The sequence below is a fragment of the Triturus cristatus genome, chromosome 6 (assembly GCF_964204655.1).
Source record: "Triturus cristatus chromosome 6, aTriCri1.1, whole genome shotgun sequence".
Taxonomy (NCBI): domain Eukaryota; kingdom Metazoa; phylum Chordata; class Amphibia; order Caudata; family Salamandridae; genus Triturus; species Triturus cristatus.
In genome coordinates, this window is record NC_140589.1 from 724,743,792 (window position 1) to 724,762,835 (window position 19,044).

General features: G+C 41.7%; 1 protein-coding gene across 6 annotated transcripts in view; it reads left to right on the forward strand.

Annotated features, from left to right (window-relative positions):
- Nucleotides 1-404: 404 nt before the first annotated feature.
- Nucleotides 405-19,044, forward strand: part of ATG5 (autophagy related 5) — a 443,620-nt gene continuing 424,980 nt past the window's right edge. The window contains exon 1 of one of the 6 annotated variants that reach the window (XM_085611241.1): nucleotides 405-614. The gene's annotated coding sequence lies outside the window, so the exon portion shown is untranslated. Of the gene's footprint in view, nucleotides 961-19,044 lie in introns of all 6 variants that reach the window. The other 5 variants (XM_085611240.1, XM_085611238.1, XM_085611242.1 and 2 more) reach the window with 5 other exon arrangements.

Genomic DNA, 19,044 nt, shown 5'->3' on the forward strand with positions numbered 1-19,044 from the left:
GTCACACATAAGCAATCTGAAACCTTGGCAGCTATGTGCCAGTCGAGATTATATTCGAACGAGGATGTAGGGAGGCACTTTACATGAAATTTGATGTATTACGTTTAAACAATACCCTTAATTATATAGGCCCCGCCCGTTTCACCCACAACATTTTTCATCTCACTTAAATCCCTGGAGCATTGAGAAAGAAACCTGTATGTACATGCCATGCACAATACAAACTGTATATGGGTGCCATGCAGAATACAAACTGTATATGGGTGCAATGCAGAACGTTGCACTCAGCCCAAAATTCACGCGCTGATGTACTTGCCCACAGCATAGACAATCGGTGTGAACAACAACGTGAGAATTGAACAACTTCACATAACAAATGGAACAGCGACCCCTATTGAACACCAGGCACGTGATCAGTAGGGCCTCTTCCCAACCAGCCGGGACAGGCAGTCAGTCGCGAACAGAAGTGTCCGTTATCCGACCGACCGCCGGAGCTCTTTGGCTGGGTGTAACCATTCCTCAGTGTGACAACCCCTGCTTATCCCTGACGCTCTTCCTGTACTGAACCGCGAGCTTCAGCGTCACGTCCACCGGCTGAGATAGCCTGATGCCAGGTCCGTAAATGAGTCACTTCGGGGACTTCCCCAGCTAAAAGAGCAGTCCACTCTAGACAGCGGTCTTGTGTTCTGGAGTCAGAACGACTCGTACAGAGACGTTTGCAGACTCCACAACCAGTCGGTATTTCGGATTCCGTGACGCGCACTAGGATTGGATGAGGTGTGCAGGATCCTCCAATCATAAGGCACTTTACACTTACCAGTCCCTCTTACTCCCAGAATACGTTCTATCGTGAGATCAGTTGTTAAGCGACCCGGAAGTGGTGAAATTATAGACAAATAACATATCTTAAAAGATCAACAACGGACTGCGGACGATAAGCTGAATTCACGGACGGCCCGTGTAAGTAGCCGACATGTGGCAACTTAGTACTATTTGAATTAGCGTGCCCACTTCCGAGCTTAATGCACCTTAACCAGTAGTGTCAATTCTTAGGTGTTCGTAATTTCTACAAAGAGTTGTTTCTGGCGCATCAAGTGTACAGTAGCGACAACCACATATGATGTGAACCTGTTTAGACGAAGAACATCGCATAAAAAATTGGTGGGTAGCGCATTTTCAAGTGTAGTCAGGGCTGGAAATTTTGGCCTGGCTGGAACTTAGACCTGCCTATCCCCGCCCACAAACATTTTTGTGGCCTTATTAAAGGGCGTATTTTCTATTGAGCTTTTTCCGCATGAACGTCCACAGGGTGCTTATTATTTAACGCGGTTTTACTGGGGGCTATACAAATTTCCAGCGGTGGTCTAATTTACTGCACAGATTTATTTAATCGTGGGTCACTGACTTTTTTTCTTTACAACCTTAAGAACATTCCCCAAGTGTGTAGTTTTGTCTTCCATGATTCATACCTGCCTCCTCTGCGCTTTTGCTGATGCTCCCGCATAAACATTGTGTTAATTATTTTTACCTTGAGCTATCGTGCAAGTTTACTTTTATTTTCAAATTTCCCTCCCTTTTCCATCATTCTGAAAAACAAACGAAATTGCCGTGATTACATTGACCTAGTACATGTATTCGGCTGTACTCCCAGGTGGGGAAGGCATCAATTGCAAAATGACTTCAAAAAGAGAGCCGAATCAGAGCCAAGCCTGGTTGCCTGTCTGGTTTGAGCAAAGCACGAGCCGAGCCATCAAAATATTCAGCACATAAATCCTACAACAGATGCAATGAGAAAAGAAATAAACTCAGTTTAAAATAAATAAATTAATGTTTTGCACTATTTCCAAGTCTTAAGTACATACAATTATATTGCTGCATTAAGCGAAATTTATTGATAGTAATTTTATTTTAAAGGCTGTCTCAAGAATACACCGTTCACTGAAAGCACTGTTACCCAAGACTTGTCAAATTGTCATGTTCTCTGTACAGCTAGCCTCTATTGTATTGTATTGCATTTATATAGCGCTTGTTACCCCTGATGGGGTGCAAAATCTCACGTAGGGTTTATAGTAATGCTACATGAAGGCGCCTCTGCGTGTGAACGTCAGTAGTGGAAGGAATTCAATACGGTGCCACAGATGAGGGGATGACCCTAAACCCCCTTAGGCAGACCGAAGTCTTGTACAGAAAAACAACAGAAATCTGTGCACACGTAAAAGAGTAAGCAGTGTCAATTACTGTATGTTGTGAATAAAACACTGTCGTAGGGTCTTATTCCCTGACGAAACATGTGTTGGCTGGGCACTTGGTCTCCGAATAAATCTACACAGAAAGAAAACACGTCATCGGATTGCTGTTGTATTGAAATTGCTTTCATTGTGTGTTTTATTCACCACATACAGTAATTGACACTGCTTACTCTTTTACGTGTTGTTGTACCCCTGATGGGGTCTTGAAGCGCTTTATCAGTGAGTAGCACGCTGCTCTGGAACCCATAAAGGATTAGTGGTGAATAAGTATTGTGAAATATGAAAGTAATTTGAGTTGTGGATACATTAGTCAGTTATTTGGATTGAGAAGGATAGTAGAGGGTTAGAAGAGGGAAAAGGTTTGCATTTATATAGTGCTTGCTACCCCTGAAAAGGTGTTGAAGCGCTATTTTGGTGAGTAGCACACTACTACAGAACCCATAAAGGATTAGTGGTGAATTAGTATAGGGAAATATGCAATTATTTGAGTGATGGACATGTTAGGCTGTTTTTAGCCATAGGAGGGGGTTCGGGTGAGTAAAGGAGAGGTGGAGGGGAGTTAGTATAACGAAATATGATATTAAATTTGAGTGGTGGACATGTTGTTCTGTTTTTTTGGATTGAAAATGAATAGTGGAGGGATAGAAGAGTGAAGGAGGGGTAGAAGAGGGAAGGGTCTAGAATCTTATTTTTTTTAGTTCAAAACTATAGGAGGGGGGTTTGGGATGAGTAAAATGGAGGTGGAGGGAGAGGAGTCCGAGGTAAGGGTTTAGAAAGACTTGTTTGGGATATCTGAATAGTGAAAGATGTATGAGATGATGCAAGGAGAGGAAAAGGAGGGAGGAGTCTAGAAAGGGTTATAAATATGGGGGTCATAGTAGTGGTATGGGGTTTGAATGAGAGAGTGGAGGTGGAGGATATTTTGATAGAGGTTTAGGGTGTAAATAGGGTAGTGCATTGGAAATAGTACTAGAATGAGGTTTGAGATGAGTCCCAGAGTTGAGGTAGATGATATATTGAGAGCGGTATAGGGTGAGAAATAGGGTAGTGAATGGGATATGCTGAATTAGAAGAAAAGTAATAAATATATGGATACATAAGTACATGAAAAGTATATATATGAATAAGTAAGGTAGTATATGTAGATTAAAGATGCATTTATTCAACTCTGGCATTTAGTGTTGCTGTACTTTAAAAATTATTATTATTTTTTATTAATTCGATAGTGAAGCAATTGTAGATAAATAGTTATGAAAAAAGATTTACTTATTTATGCAGTCACTTATATACAGGTAATTAAAACATACAATAAAGTAACTATTAGTAATATGTACATTTGTTAATCAGAACTAATGAATATCTATATTTCTAAAGACAATTATTAAAATTATACAAGTTTATACAAAGCAATACACATATATAGGTACATCTCCATAGTCCAAATAAATGCTTATATACAGAGGGATATGTTGTATATTTCTGTTTGCGTATGGTGGTTATGTTCTTGAGTAATTTTCTTAAGTTAAGGTGGTAGGTTATCTGTGGATCTTATGTTGGGGGTGAAGAGTTCCATAGTGTTGCTTCTTGAACAGAGAAGGATGTGCCACCCATGGAAATATGGACCAGCAAGAGCGCAAACTACCTTTTTGAGAATGACAGTCATGTCCTTTATCATTCATTTCGTAGTTGTCTCTCACCATTCAAAAGACTAGAACTTTGCTCTTGTGTTGTTTCATGCATTGATATCAATTGTGCCATAGTTCTAGTTATGCTAGGGGCTTCAGTAACTTAAAAAACTCCTCCGTCATCAAAGTGGCAGATATATTAAACTCTATGAAGGGTCACAAAAACGATAAAAATACTGAATAAAGTGCCTATGATCCTTTCACAATGAATTGTAATAAAAGTAATTAGCAACTGTAAAAATGTTAAATGATGGCTGTAGGAAGCTGGCTTTCCATGCAGTGCACCAAATCAAGGTACACCGCGCAGAAAGTCCAGACAACCCCCACTGACACAGAGGGCCCAAACCAACAATCCCAAATACTCTATATGCGGCAGTGTGGACAAGCAGCCCCACCAGAGAGCAGTGTCAAACATCTACTGTACACACAAGAGTCAACATCTGAGTCATACACTCAAGGAGAAACCTGAGGCTAATTCACAAAAACACACATTTTTATATAATTCCAGACACCAACCTCATCGGAATCAAGCAAGTACCTTATACGTTACAGATCTTTACAGGTAAAACAGTAGAAAATCACAGCTGTCAGATTTGAGGCACGAGATTGAATGCAGTAATGTTATCCCTTGGGAGAAACATCCACTGCACAGGTACCCTTAGAAACGATTCTCAGGGTTACTCTGCTAGACCAAAGGTGCCTAGGGGCCAAGGTCCAAAGAACCACCAGCAAGTGAAGCAAGGTGATTTTATATTGGGCGTACACCAGTGAAGGTATTGTGTAGTTCAGGTACTGAATGTAATTATTTCAGAAGGCTCTCAAATTGGTTGGAGAAGGAAAATTTTACATAGCGAAATGAAGCGATTTGCCCTGGATCACACAGTTTGTTCAGGTTGGTAGTTGGGATTTGAGTCCAGATGTCCTGGTTACACATTGTGTAATTCAGTCAAAGTTTGGTAAAATATTTCTCTTTACCTGTTTTCTGTTTAACATCCAAGGACGACGCTTAATTATGTTTAATAATATCACAAATAGGCAGTGCTGAAACTGTAAAAGTTTTACTTTGGATCACATAAATTGGGGGATGGGGACAAGGAGTGGCAGTCTGAAAGGTGGTGGAGTGACGAGGAAAGGAATAAGATAGAGTGCAGTCTGACAGTCGACTTACGCATTTATTTTGTAAAAGCTCTACCTCCAAAGGAATTGCCAGTGAGGCCAATTGTGATCTGTTACGGCTTACGTCATTGATCACAAAGAGACTGTTTTGAAAATATCTGATGGGTTAAGGCACGCTACTGAGATATTTGTGTATCCAACAACGTCCATGGTATACTAATATCCAGATAACTGATGGTTAATGCACTTGTTGAATAAATCTTCATTTTAGTCACAGGTTTGACTACTAAAATAGCATAGGGAGTTAATGTGCCTGCTGCAAAACACAACTTGTAACATGCAAGTCACACATTTTTAGTTTATGTAACCAGCTGACAGCAAAGCACAACATGTTAAATGCAAGGGACAAATTTGTATTTTATGTAGACAGATGACTGGGTTGGTCCTTCTGTTATTGAGAGCCTTGTGTTACCTGCTGGACACATTATAATAACTGTAATTTAGCTCGGTAAGTTATGAAGCATTAAGGAGTGGATTGCAAACTGCAAAACATAAGTTTAGAACGTCACAGGTTTTCTCAATCTTTAATTATTGTAAGGTTGCCTAAAAGGGTTCCCTTGAGTAGTTATAAAGACTTATTAGTAAGTGCTATATAAATGGTTCTTAATGTAGTTACTCGTATAGACACACATATCCAACCTTACAGTGCATGCATATCCCTTAAACGCAGTGCTTCTAAAGCTCAAAAACTAGCTTCCAAATCATAGTTAAGCTCGAAAGGCGCTTGTGCTTAAGACATGATTTGCTTCTCGGGTAACTGCCTTTCAAGTAGACTCAAACAGGGCTCGACAAATCCACTCGACCGCTCGCATTTGCGAGGTAAATTTTATGAGGTCGAGCTATTTTTAGGTCCTACTCGCCCTTTCTGGCGAGTAGGAAAACATACTAACTTTTGTCCTCCGTCTTTGAAAACGGAGCAAATGTGACAACATAACAAGATTTAAAGGCCTTTTTATTGCTCACAAAGCAAATGAGCAATAAAAATGCCTTTAAATCTTGTTATCTTGTCACTTTTGCTCCAATTTCAGAGACGGAGGTCAAGTAGATCACTGTTAGGGCGAGGAGATTTTTCAAGGTACTAGTACTGCAGGACTAGTACAATTTTTCAGATTTTTCAAGCCCTGTCATATGACGTGTATCATGGCTTTAGACAAACATGTATGTCTCTGTTTTTCCTCACCAGTTTCTGAAGAAACATTCCAAATAGAAAAGCACTGTTATAAATCTGATTTATGACTATGCTTAGCTCTTTTGCATTTGAGCAGTTTTTGTATTATAAATATAGCATTGGTGAGCTAGAAGGGTAGTGCCTGGATGACTGGCGAGTCTCAGATTGGGCTTATCAGAAATGTCTTAAATAGTCTTGCTACAGGTGCACCTATGTCTTTTAAATCAGTAGACATTTTAAATTACGACGAATTGAACCACATTTCTTTCCCCAGTAGAATGAACAGACATTTCAATTTGTTCTAAAAATTAACGTTTGCTGAATCCACCTTGCTGACACTAGCCCTCCCAAGCATATGCAAGGATAAGCATAGGAGGTATTGCTAGTTTGTGGAATGTTAAAGCATTTTGATATAGTGTTCTTTAAAGAGGTGTATCTTCAAGGGTTCCTTTCTTGGGACAGTCCTGATGGTTAGAGGGATGTTGTTCCAGATCCTTGGTGCATAGATGGACAAGTTCGGCTGCCTTGTCTTTTCCATTTTAAACTCCTTGGTCTGCAGTCTGACTGTGACGGGCTCGACAAATCTGAAAAATCTTACTTGACCTGCAGGTCGAGTGAGTAGACTTTTGTACTCGACCTAACATCAATACACTCGACCCGCAAATTGATCGCATATGAATTTTTTTCAAAACATTTGCAGCGCCAACAACCCAAGAAAACGTTGGCCAACCAAATTAACAGCACATTTTATTAATTTATCACCCAGTACCTCCCTAAGATGTGTGTATCAAAGTGCCGTGGTGAACGTTTCTGCGAACATGCATGGCAAAAAATACCCCATAAACTTTAACATGTCACTGAAATAACATCCATGACAACATATCAGGCACTAACTTGTTAGTGAAGATGCTGATGCTCTGAGCTAAGGGTTGCGTTCTTCATATGCAACACTGCCTTCTGTCCTTGCTATTCTGTCTTGAAATAACTTTGTGCAACAGGACCAATGTACTTGTATCAATCGAGGTTGAAACAGACTGAGCCATCGGACTTTATGGCCAGAGATCAAGTGCTTGTTCTTTCAAATATAGGTACAGTTTTGCATATTCATGGACCTGGAAGGCTGTGTCAATGTGATTGTCATTGTGCTGTGTTTCCTCTCAGCGAAAGCACTACTGTTCGGGATGAAAGTGTCAACTTTCGAGCTGTCCACTTGTATTTGCATTAGCGCTCCGTCAGCTTTGAGACAGAATGTAGCTCATTTTGTAATCAGTTTGTGCTTCCAAGTCCTCAAAGTTTCATTTAGATTGCTGTAGCTGTGGCAGTTCTTAATTTGTATTAAAAAAAAGTGCCAGGGCCTGTGTCAGGAGTCCATTGGCTTGGCAGTTCGGGCTGGACTGTTCCCATGAGGCACAGGGGTCAAGACTGATTTGCATATAGCCAGTCCTGAACTGGGGTGGCGAACAGTGAGCTAAAGAACGATGATGGATTCAACCCAGGTCTGTGACTGGGGGTGAGTGTCTCCAAAGTAGAAAAACAGCTGCTCCACCATGGCAAATTGTAAGAAGTATGGTCAAGACTGATTTGCATATAGCCAGTCCTGAACTGGGGTGGCGAACAGTGAGCTAAAGAACGATGATGGATTCAACCCAGGTCTGTGACTGGGGGTGAGTGTCTCCAAAGTAGACAAACAGCTGTTCCACCATGGCAAATTGTCAGAAGTATCATTGACAGACACCAAACAGTGAATGGTAAAACACAACGCACCAGCATTTACTAACTTTTTAAGGAAAATGGTGCTGATTTGAACATAGAGAGTAGCAATAAACTCAGTCGCTATCTTCTGACTCAGTAACAATCTTGTTTTGACAAGGATGTTTGTGGCCCATAATATGTCTTGTTCCTGGATTTGCTGAAAGCCAATGCAAAACGGCTGGGTTTGGATCAAAAGTGTCTAACTCCGGCCCATCTACTTGGATTCGTATTAAAGCAGACATGGTGTCACTTTTAAGGGACGTACGGAGCTCATTTTTTATTCGGTTCATGCTGCTAAACCCCCGTTCACATATTGCTGTTGTTGGACTGATGGAAAGCATGATTTCTAAAATTGGAAGGACATGTTTAACTTCTTCTGGGCGTTTTTTTAATAGCTGAGTGAAGAGGGATACAGGCTTATGCAACGTCATCCGATGAAAGACGTACAGTTTAAAATCTAGCCACTCTCCAGGGGCAGACTGAATTTCTTCATCAGTAAGTACCTTTTTGTAGCATGTAACAAGGTCCTCAAATTCTTGATCCCCAAAACCTCTAATCTTTTCAACAGAGTCTGGCGCCAAAGTAAAATCAAAATTTTTAACAAAGAATGCGGCTTGCCTGAGATGTGCTTCAGAAACCTGTCACTTATAAAAGAAAGAGCATTCTCTATTAACTCAGTAGTGTCTTCCTTGACACTAGTTTCATTAGAGCTGCCTTTTCTAGCAGGCTTTGCCTGTGTTAGTAACGGGACCCCTGCAAAATTTCCATCTGTAAAAAGCAATTGAAATTGTGTTAGTGCTTTTCCTGGCTTTTTGTTTTCAGCTGTATTAGCTTCTGTTGAAGCACCTCAATCCTTCTTGCAACTTCAGAAATAAGACTGTCTTCTTGTTGAAATGCCTTAGACACTTGCTGAAGCAGCTCTGTGAAGTCTATCATGAAGTGCAAGAAATAAAGAAACTTCTCTGATTTCATGTCATGAAGCAATCCTTTGGCTTTGTTTGAATATTCATCACTATCAGTAGCAAGGTGCTCAAGATGAAGTACTGTAGATTCCCAGTTTGTCTTAAGCGCTGTTACTGCCCTGTGCTGACTTGCTACCCATCTGATTTGCTGCAAGCCACCAAAATGTTTTAACTGCTCTTCCAGATTATCAGCTATCTCTTTAAGTTCCCTTCTCCGCTTAGGTGAATAATAGTATAGTTTGAAACATCCTTTGAGCACCTCTTCAAATTTGGATATGTATGAACTTTTTCTTTTAACATCACACACAGCAAGCTCTAGATTGTGAGCTACACAGTGCACAACTGCAATGTGATCGCAATTGTCCCATCCTTGATGTTTGGAGACTTCGTCCAGTAGCTGCTTCACAGCACCAGATTTACTACCGAGGTTCACAGCAGCTCCATCTGTATTCAGACCAATGCATTTCTGGCTCAGAATATCCAGAGATATGCCCATGCTTTCCAGGCCAACTATTAAAGCATTTGTCACTCCCGATGCTGTGGAGTTTTTCATGCTGACAATGTCACACAGATGGGTAACAAGGGTGCCTTCACAAACGAATCGTACATAAATCAGTTCCTGTTCTGAATTCCTTTGTCAGTTGACCCATCTGACAGAACACTGAGGAACCTAGCATTTTCTATCTGGGATCGAATTGTCATTTTTAGGGTCTCGGAAATTGCTATTACAAAGTTACGGCATGCATGATCATTCGTATAATTTTCGAAATTCCAGTCAGGATTGTTCTTTTTCTGCAGTGTGCAGAGTTTTGGAAACTTAATAAAAGCCTCACCTTCTTTTGCAAGATAATAGGCTGTATTAAATAAAATGTTTAGGTGCCCGATATTTTTTTCATGCATTTTTGTGATCGATTTGGCTATGCAGGTCTCCTGTGGGCTTTGAATTGCAGCTTCATGTTATATGCATTTTTCACGTGATTTGCTCTTGTTGTGCCATTCCAACGTCTCCCTTTTGAATTTTTCTGTCACACCAACATATAGTGAAGACTTAGTATCTGCGAGATGAGGAAATTTCCTGCAAACTCCACAATACAAAACTTGAGATTTTTTTAAAACTGGTCTCGACTAGGACAGCTCCATTACTTTCCTTTTCTTCAATCACTGCCCACTTGATATCTTCAAGCCATTTCTGTTGTACAACTCTCTGTCTTTTTGTTTGATCATACTCCCTTTGCTTTTGGTGGATTTCTTCTAATGACTTCCTTTTCCCAACTGCTGAACTCTCTCCTGCATTATTCAGTGGTGTTTTAGCTCCAGTGGGTTTTCCCAACCACAACCATTGCAGCTGCACTCTGCCTGTTGTCTGCCTTGTCCTCACTAGATAGCCAGCACTGCTTCTGTCCGCTCTGAGCTAGAATCAAAAACAATAACTGTAACTATTTTAAAATAACATGAAGTCTGTGTACAAACTACTAGGCTTAACATTTGCATTCCATAATTAATTTAAAGATCATGGCTCCAATTACTTAATACTGCATGATCAGATCTGTAAAAGCACCCCAATTTGGAATGCGCTCTAAGCCATAATAATCAATGGTACTGAACGATGTGCAACACAACCAGTGCTTTCAGCTGAAATAACTCACTATCGGGACTAACCGGTCTGATCTTGAGAAGTGCTGGTTCTAATATGTATTGCAGATGGGGGCAGGGTTATACCTGTAATTTCAGTAAAATTAAAAGGTCTTGCCTAACGGTTTAACTAAAGACCGAACTGAAAAGAAATCCACTCAGCTTAAACTTATGTCTTAGCGCTCGCATCAAAAAACACACCAACAGTACTGGCTCCCTTACCCACTGAGAATGAGTAACTGACAGTCAGGATCCCCAAGACAGGACTGTGACGCTTGACATTTTTTATATTGCTACCCTTCTTAATGAATAGATGCGAAACGGGTGTGCAAACCCTAAGCAAGGCAAAAGTTCTCAGTACAATTTTAAGATGGTAGGCAATAGGTCTCGCCTTTGGGACCTTATAAGTGTTTTACCAATGCAAAAGTTGATGATGTTGCACCAAGGATATTGTGCTGCATAAATACTTATAAGGTCCCAAAGGCGAGACTATGCTTGTTTAGGGGGGCAGGTTACAGTATATTTGTTGGCCAGTGGGCAATGCAAGTGAGCAAGCTCAAACCACCCAGGGGTCACTCTGCAAGACAAACAGTAAAATAATGGGGCCAAATTGTGCATTTGCAGCCCTTTATGTCAGCGAAACGATCAAAAACGAATTTCTGAACATTTGCAGCTACTCATAATAGAGTTGCTTTGTGCAAGCTCACTCCTCTCAGTTAGTAGTATGGAAATTTCCCAGCCCTCATAACAAAAGTCACTCTCAGACTGCCGAATTTACTTGTACAAATATACTGCATTTGCTCCTCAGTGATGCAGGTGCGCTTGTGCCATTTTAACAGTTTGCTCTCATATGGGACAACTTTCATTTTGGCACTGGACTACTAGGACACACCAGTTGTTCCGTATTCCCAAGACAGGATTTCCGCTACACAAATAAACTTACTATTAAGGTGGACTTACATCAGAGCAATGGACCAACAACAAGATTAACAAAAGAAAAGGAGGCAAGGTCAACTTACCCACCACAGACACATGGGCTCACCAGCACGCCACTGCAACACTGCTTAAGCCAGGCAGGCACGCACATAGCAGTTAAAACGTCTCCGGTCAGGCACACTTACTGTCACATATTAGAAAATCCTGCTCCCTAATAACCAGTATGCAGCAAAAATAAAAGCTACCAGGTCTCTCTGATCTGGACACAACCTTAATCATTCCAAAAAGTACTCCTGGCATAGGCACTGACAAAACCAATAGTCTAGTTTTAATGTGACATTGGGGTCTGCCCTGTGGATTCTAGCAGCTGAGGCTGTTCCCTGCAATTGCGCCCTCTTTTTACGGAAACAACTGCGATAGTGAAGCTCACTCCCCCCTCCCAAGGCCTAACTCTGGGCCTAAACGTACTTTTTGGGGGGAAACTGGAGGTGTCGTAATTAGCGGTCACACAATCTGCACAATCCACACCTTAGAGGTGATGAGTGACACTTTCTTGCGAGCAAAATCAAGCAATGAAGGTGAGGGAAACATACAAATATTCACAAATACACCCACTTGAGCAACGAGAAACAGTGTCAGCATAGTACATTCACCACACAATGTTCTAATGCAACTTGCATAAGTAGGATTATTATAAGCTCTGGGAAGAACTTTCATTTAATTTCCTCTGTATCTTCAGATAACCCGTTCTCCTGTCCAGATTCAAGTGAAAGGCCGCTCTCTTTAAGGTCCCAGAATTAGCTACGGCCAGTGAGTGGTAATGAATTATACCTTCCTGTCACTTGAAGTTGCAAAAAAGTACGCCTCCAGCAATTAGGCCCCTGCCCCCCTGGGACCAAGCATTTGCTCCCATGCTTCAAATCTATTCCATGCAATGTGTACCGGTCGCTACATACGAGACAATAGATTGGGGCATCAGGGACTTTTCAGTAATTCAAACACAGGAAAGTGGCTTTTTTTTTTTTAAGCTTTTATCTGCCCCTCTTTCCACCCCACATTTCATTTGCCTTAGTGAGCTGGGTCTAAGCTACATAAATGACAACATTCAAATCTGCCCAAGCTAATGGCTATCGATTTGGAAAAATGAGGTAGCGTATTGGCGTAGCATTATTTTTTTCAACGCCAATAGCTCAAACTTTCGGTTATTCGAGAACTACTGCATTGCAAATGCTTGTTTAGAATGAAGGGCAGATTACAGCCCCTCTTCCTACCATTGTCTGCCTACATTTTTTTCGGAGTATTATATAGCGCGATCTTGACCCGAAGGTATCAGAGCGCTTTATACGAGCACCAGTTGCGTTACATGAGGATGCATTCATTTTTGATAGGCACATGGAGATGAAATGATTTGCCCAGAATCACAGGATGTTGCGCGCATTCATTGAGATCCGGTGTTTAAAGAATGACTGTAACGCTAAAGAGTTTACTTTGAGTAAAGGAGGAATTCTAGGCCCCTCATTAAAAGTACTTCAGCAGCGCGAAAGACAAAGATAAATTGTGGTGTCTGTACTTCCATAGTACCCTATGTAGTTAAAAATGCAGAGCAGAGAACCATAAAGAAATAATGCAAAATGGTGAGAAGAATCGTGCTGGACCTTACTCCAGCCATTAAGTGACAATATTTACTTGCAGTTGTCGAGTGGGCTTAAATGAAAGACAAACACTCAAATTGAGCATGGTAACAAGTAATAGTGAATAACTTTATAGCTCCGATGTACGAAAATTCTACAAAGTGTAAAAGATAAGCACTAAAATATTATTATTCAAACCCCGATGCAATTAAGCATATGTAGGCTTTAGCCACCAAAATCTACTTTAAAAACAAGGTTTTTGAATTATTTGTTTTACAGCTTAAAAGACACCACACAACGACGCTGTATTTTAGAAATGTGTCTAAATGGCACTAAACCAGAAATGTATTAAGGGATTTAAAATGTATTTGTGCCCCCACATTTACAGTATCTCTTCGGTTTGTGTCCCGAGATAGAATGCTTTTACAAGGCGGTTTGGAAAGGGCACAAAGGATTTGTGCGGAAAATAAACCTTTGAAGCCTGGGACACTAATAATAGATCAATAATTATACAATTACATATAAGCATGTGCAGCATGTGATTGTTTAACTTGTTTAACTTTAATAATATTTGAGCAACAGCAATGTATCCATCGTCTTTACCATAGACAATCATGATCCTTACATAATGCATATTCTACACATGTAGAAGCCTTTGGGCTTCGTAGATATCCAAACTTTAGAAAAATCAGTTTCCACTGTGCCCTTCACATAGCTGGTATTTGTTTTAGGGTAGACTCTAAGATGCTGGTTTCAGACCTCTATCTAATTTCATGAACATTCAATTCCTATGCTATCTGCGTTATATCCCCCAACATCACCATAATCATACATTAATGGAAAAAACTGCGACTTACCTCTCCTAGACAGCAAGCCAAATCGCCCTGCACTCCCGACTCCACTGAAGAGAGCGCGTGGTGGCGTGCTGCGTCACTGCTGCACTTTAAGCAGCACAGCGCGGGGGCAGGCCAAAATGATGTCTTGGGCCGTCATTGGTAGCGCTTTTCGCGCGCTACACGATTGACGGCCCTGGGACCCACAAAACGATAGGCAGCGCACCACACCACCACCACTATGTTAGGTGGTGTGTGCACCCTGCTGCCACCTAGAGCCTTCACCGCACCACCACTTGATTGGCGTCGTACCCTGCTGCACCCTAGAGCCTTCACCGCACACCGCACCACTACCACCACCACTATGCTAGGTGGTGTGTCCTGCCCCCTAGAGCCTTTCACCTGCTACTGCAGTGGCAGATAGCACTCGCCAGGCCGGTCAAGTAGGCCTGAAAACTGGCTCGCCCTTCAAAAAAAATCACTCGCATTTGTGAGCGGTCGAGTACATTTTTCGAGCCCTGTGTGTCTTGGGTGTGGCGAGGAATGGCGAGCCTGTCTACAATATACGTTGAGCTGCTGGTTGTGATGGCTTTGTAAATGATGCAGCTGGTTTTGAAGATCGTGCACAATTGCAAGGGGAGAGCTAATGCAGTTCTGTCAGAGTTTGGGGTAATGCGATCAAATTTCTTTAGGCCCTGGATGAGAAGTGCTTCGGCGTATTGGATGCTCTTGATGGGTGCAAGTTTGGAGTCTGGGGGGGCCGTAGAGTAGGCATTACCACTATTCAGATGCAAGGGTATGAGGGATTGAAGAGCAGTTCTGGAGACTCTTACAAGAAAATATGGTTTCACTTTATTTTGAAGAGACAGCTGGTACCAACCTGTCTGTGTATTTTGTTTCCAGTGTCTTCCTGGAGGGTGAGGTTGGTGTCCAGGGTCAATCCAAGTGACAAGATCAATGGATTGAGAGTTGGGGTTCAATGCAGTTAAGGTTAATGACTTTGAGCCTAGCTTGTACTGGTTCTTGTTTGTTATTCTTGGCAAATAACAAGAATTCTGTCTTGTTTGTGTTGGGCTTCAGTTAGGCACTAGACATCAAGGCCTGGGTGATGTGTTGGCAGTGCTTGAGGCATTGAATGTCTGGAGCAGAGAAGACTTTCAAGTGTAGGTGTGTCTCTTCAGCAGATCGGTGAATCTTAATGCTGTTATCTGAGAATAGAACACCAAGCTGCTCCATGTCGAGGGTGAAAATTGGAGGAGACTGTATGGATGACAGGTTATATGAATTTTTGGGATCTGAAGTCAACCATGTCAACAAACTAGTGTTCATTGGAAAAATATTAGGAGAACTAGTGCAGGACATTGCTGGGTATTCCCATTTTGAGACTCCAGTGCACATATCACTGTGGGATTGTCGCCTGTGTCGAAAACAGCTGCGAGGTCCAGCAACATCAGGAAATATGGGGCTTTTTTTTCTGTGATCAGGAGGACATGGTCTACAATGTGTGAGGTAGCAATCTACATGCTGCAGTGTGGTTTGAAGGCCTACTGGTGGTAGTGCAGGAGATGGGTATCTTTAATGTGAATTTGGATTTGAACTTGGACTGCTTTTTTCATTGAGCTTGCTGATGAATGGTGAGTGAGTGATCAGGCAGTTAGGGTCTAGTGTAGATTAGTATTAGCAGTGGGAGGATCGGGCACATCTTGTGAGCTTTTGGGAAGATGCCTTGTCTGAAGGAGGCATTGACAGTGGTGAGTAGGGGTGAGAGAGCGCCCTCAAAGAGAGCTTTGATGAATGATGAGGGTAAGACCTCTTTATAAAAAGTGGCTATGTACGAGTTGAGTATGTTAGCAAGATCTAAAAGCGAGAGGGCTTTAAAGGATGGCTGTTGCATGTTTCTACAAGAAGGGTTGGACATAAAAGACAAGGAAGGCTTGGTATTGTTGGTGTGCTGTCGGGACCTTCTCTATAATTTCACTGAAGTAGAGATTGATGTCATTGCTCTTTTCTGTGGAGCCGGGAGTAGTTGGGGCCAGCTGAGGGCTGACACAGTTCTCTTAGAGACTGGATCTTCATGCCTCTCAAGTGAACAGTGCTGCTAGCCTCTTTCTCTCCCTCGTTATAATGCTCTTTTAATTATTCTGTTGACCTCTTGCGTCATTCTTCTCTACCATTTCTTCCTGTAACCTCCCTCAGTCTCTTTCTAACCGTACTCAAACACAGAAAAGAAATCCGGGACTGAAAAAACTCTACACTGGTCCTTTTGAAAGGCAGTCAGTTTATAAAACTTGAGGGAGGTCATCGTGGTTCCCATTGAGTTACTGTGGTATTCCTATGTGATTGAATGTTCACGAGTACGCTCTTGCGTCGTTTGGTCCCTAATACTCTTGCGCACACGGTGACACGAGTGAAGGGTTTTCTGCTCTCGTCTCCTATGTGCGTGTGATGATTGAAAACCCGCTGCGTGTTGTGTGTGTGGCTAGTGGGCACCTCGTGCCTTGTAGCATTTTGATTGTGAGACTGGAGATAGCAAAGGCGGCGGTTGGTGGTTGCGGGCATTCAGAAGGTGGAAGGCAACTTGTACTGTCAGATGTGTCTTTATGAATTAAAGAAGAAGAGAAATTACACATTTTAGTCTGCGTTTATGTTTCAACAATTTAACACTGGCGACGAGCGTTAACGAGACCCACAGGTTGAAGTATCCTGGGTCATTTTCACGACGTATCAGCAGTAACCAATCCGATATCCAGCGTCACTACGAGCAGGGTGGATTGGATGAACGGCACTGACACGGAAAGGAATACTTATCGCGCTGCTGGCTGACTGTTGTCACGTGACAAGGAAGCTTTTTGTGGCAAATTGGATTGAAGTAACAGGAAATATTGTGTGGTTCTTCAACCTTTCTTTCCTCTCATTGGCTGGAGGCTGTTTTTTTTTTTTTTTTTGATTGGCAATGGATTCGTTGGAGCTTATGGAGCAACGTATCTCATCTGGTGAGCGTCCCAGTGATGCTCACACCTGATTCAGGAGGAGAAGTTATTACTTTTGTTGCATGCAACACGCATCACGGTGATGCGCACACCTTTAATTGAAGATTAGCATCGACGCGACACAGATTCTAAGTGTGGGAAAACCCAGTGGAGAGGGAGAGAAGTGCAGATAAAGTATCTAGAATACAGTGACTACTTATCTTATTTTAGTTTATTGTTTCAACTACATGACTTGCATTATCTAGCAATGTGATCTCTTACTGTACTATTTCTATCCTTTAGAAAAGTAAATGTGATTCAACCATTGTGAACGGAAGAAGATGAATGTGATGAGTGGGAACGTTCTCCAAACACCATTCTTAACATTAGCGATGGGAAACCTATAACAATATTTCTATCTTGTGAGATTGATTTTGATGGTGTGTCAATCCCAGTTTTGGTTGACTCTTGTGCATGGTACACTGTTTTAGCTTATGAGGTGGTAAAGAATAAATGGCCAAATAGAAATCCTATTTTTGCCTGATGTAACACCTAGGGGATACACTGGACATAAAATAGATTTAGTGGGACTCTTTTGGAGCAATTTAGAATCTTCAGGTGGACACACATGTGGCAAGTTGTATGCTTCTAGGAACGGAGAGTCTTTGTTAGGGTGGCTTCACCAGGAAGAAATGCGCATTAGACTGGACCTCAGAGCAGATCCTCCAGTTTACATTGTCAAAAGTAGTTGTGAGGAGGAGGGAGAAGTGAAAATGGATAAAGCTTGTATTTTCATCAACAAGTTAGAAATGGAATATCCATGTGTGTTTATTGACAGGTTCTGTGAATTCAAGGGATTCAAGCACCTGTATCAAGCTATGAGATGAAGCATTACCCATGAGGCATAGGGTAAGGAATGTACCCCTTACTTAAATGGACAAGTTGAAAGTGTTACTGAAGGACCTAAGCAAAAAAACATAACTGAACCAGTTGAGTCTTCACCTTGGGTTTCTCCGGTGATGATATCAGTTAAATCTTCAGGTGAATTGAGGCTCTGTGTAGACTTGTGCAGCCTCAGTAGTGCAATATAGGTGGATGCCCATCCCTTACCCAACCTCCATGAAATGGTGGCTACTTTAGCGTGTCCATGCGTATTTTCAAGCATAGATTTGGCCAGTGCATACCATCAAGCTTGTTTGGATGAGAGTTCAAAAGATCTTCCCGCTATCATTACTCCCGAAGGATTATTTAGATTTTGTGGATGCCTTCTGGTTTGGCCAGTGCTGCTTCAGTCTTACAAAGGTTGATGAAGGAGACCTTAGAAGGAGTGGTGGGGGTGGTTGCTTTTCAAGATGACATTTTGGTTTTCGGTAAAAATGAAGAGAAACATGATAAGTTTGTGGAGTGTGTTATCTGCTCTATCTTCCAAAGGATTAACTTTACAAGTAGAAAAATGTAAGTTTGAGAGGAAGAAGTGGAGTACTTAGGGCATACCATCAGTGGTGCAGGAATCAAACCCAAACGCAGCAACGTTGAAAATATCATAAAGGCAATCATTTCCAATCCAAAGGAGCAACTGGTAGCATTTTTAGGTCTCATGGAATTTTACTCCAAGTTTATTCCTAATTTCACTCCAAAAGTAGATCCTTTTAGAGGTCTTTTAAAGAAAAATGCGACATTCGTATGGACAGAAGCAATGTCCACTCCGTTTAGTGCCCTCAAGGAAATGGTGGTAGGAGCTCCATGTCTTAAACCATTTGTCATTAGGAAGGAATGTGTTGTTATGGTTGACGCAAGTAGTTGTGGCTTAGGAGGAGTTTTGATGCAATGTGACTATGGAAAGGAGTGGTTTGTAGTGTATTTTTCCCGTGCATTGCGTGTTGCTGAAAAGAACTACTCTGTTATCGAAAGATAGTTATTAGCTTGTGCTTTGGGGGAGAGGGGGGGGGCAGAGCACTTCAGGAGTTTTCTTTGGGGTTCGAAGTTCATTTTAAAAACCGATCACAAACCATTGGTGCATAAAATGGCACCTGGTGGAGGACATACTATGT